The sequence below is a fragment of the Hyla sarda genome, chromosome 6, assembly GCF_029499605.1.
Source record: "Hyla sarda isolate aHylSar1 chromosome 6, aHylSar1.hap1, whole genome shotgun sequence".
NCBI classification, from domain to species: domain Eukaryota; kingdom Metazoa; phylum Chordata; class Amphibia; order Anura; family Hylidae; genus Hyla; species Hyla sarda.
The window spans coordinates 287,969,122-287,971,569 of record NC_079194.1 but is presented as its reverse complement, the minus strand read 5'-3'; positions in this window follow the sequence as shown (position 1 = coordinate 287,971,569).

The window sequence follows — 2,448 nt, the reverse complement described above, 5'->3', positions numbered from 1 at the left end:
ATATACATACACACATTATATACATAATCACACATTATATACATATACACACATTATATACATATACACACATTATATACACACACATTATATACATACACACATTATATACACATAATCACACATTATATACATATACACACATTATATACACATAATCACACATTATATACACATAATCACACATTATATACATATACACACATTATATACATATACACACATTATATACACACACACACACACATTATATACATAATCACACATTATATACATATACACACATTATATATACACAATCACACATTATATACATATACACACATTATATACACACACACATTATATACATATACACACATTATATACATACACACATTATATACATAATCACACATTATATACATATACACACATTATATACACATAATCACACATTATATACATATACACACATTATATACACACACACACACATTATATACATACACACATCATATACATATACACATTATATACACTCTATGGGGGACATGTATCATTTCCAGTGTATAATAGAAGTTTTTTTACCCCTCTGCCTGTTGTGTAAATTTGGCGCAGCTGCGTTACATTTATCATTCTTGTGCAGCTACTTTCTTGAATTGCGTTTAAATTTAGAATTCTCCTCAGAGCATAAATTTACACCGCAGCTCTATTTAGTAGGAGCTTTGTCTGAAGCGTATCTGCACCTAAACAGTAAGTGTATCCTCGTTATTAGTTTTAGAATTTTTTTTCTTCATTATGTAGAGTTTTAATCTCACAATAATACCACTTTTTGCACCCAATTATAATACATCAATTATACCAATGTCCTTATTCTTCATTTAACATCTGTGACACCCCTGTGCAAATCCCCTCAAATGTACATGGCTCTCCCTTCTGGGCCTTGTTGTGCGCCCGCAGAGCACTTTGCGCCCACATATGTGGTATCTCCGTACTCTGGCTAAATTGTTTCCCAAAAAATGGGGATCTTTTTTCCCATTTACCTCTTGTGAAAATGTAAAGTATGCGGCAATACCTGCATGTCAGTGTAAATAATTTTATTTTTATACACTTACATACTGGTGTAGACTCCAACTGTTCCTTTTCATAATGGGTAAAAGGAGAAAAAGTCCCACCAAAATCTGTAAGGCAATTTCTCCCGAGTACGGCGATACCCCATATGTGACCCTAAAATGTTGCCTTGAAATACGACAGGGCTCCGAAGTGAGAGAGCGCCATGCGCATTTGAGGCCTAAATTAGGGTTTTGCATAGGGGTGGACATAGGGGTATTCTATGCCAGTGTTTCCCAAACAGGGTGCCTCCAGCTGTGGCAAAACTCCCAACATGGCTGGACAGTCAATGTCTGTCCGGCAATACTGGGAGTTGTTGTTTTGCAACAGCTGGAGGCTCCATTTTGGAAACAGTGCGTTACCAGACGTTGTTCATATTTATTGGGGAGGGGAGGGGGGCTGTGTAGCGGTATGTGTATATATAGTGTTTTTTACTTATTTTATTTAAGTGTAGTGTAGTGTAGTGTTTTTAGGGTACAGTCACACGGGCGGGGGGTTGACAGCGAGTTTGCTGCATCTCAATCTTGCAGCACTCCCTGTAAACCTCCGCCCATGTGAGTGTACCCTGTCCATTCACATTGGGGGGGGGGGGGAAACATCCAGCTGTTGCAAAACTACAACTCCGAGCATGCCCTTTGGCTGTCCGTGCATGCTGGGAGTTGTAGTTTTGCAACAGCTGGAGGCACACTGGTTGCGAAACACGGAAACAGACTCAGTGTTTCGCAACCAGTGTGCCTTCAAATCTCAGCATGCAGTGACAGCAGAAGGACATGCTGGAACATGTAGTTATGCAACAGCTGGAGGCATACTGCTACAACTCCCAGCATGCCCTTTGGCAGTCCGTGCATGCTGAGGGTTGTAGTTATGCAACAGCTGAAGGCACACTGGTTGCAAAACACTTGAAAGTTTTTTACTTAACTTAGTGTTTCCAAACCAGTGTGCCTCCAGCTGTTGCACAACTTCAATTCCCATCATGAATGGTCTGTCAGTGCATGCTGGGCGTTATAGTTTGGAGGCACAGCTGGAGGCACACGGGTTGGGAAAAAGAGTTAGGAAACGAACAATGTTTCCCAACTAGTGTGCCTCCAGCTGTTGCAAAACTATAATTCCCAGCATGGCCAGGCATGCTGGAAGTTGTATTTCGGCAATATCTGAAGGGTCAGATGTTGACAAACTACAACTCCCAGCATGCTTGGGCAGTCTGAGCATGCTGGGAGTTGTAGTTTTGCAACAGCTGGAGGTCCACAGTTTGTAGACCACTGTATAATGGTCTCCAATTTGTGGTCTTCCAGATGTTACAGAACTACAACTCCCAGCATGCCTCGACAGAGTGGGCATGCTGAGATTTGTAATTTT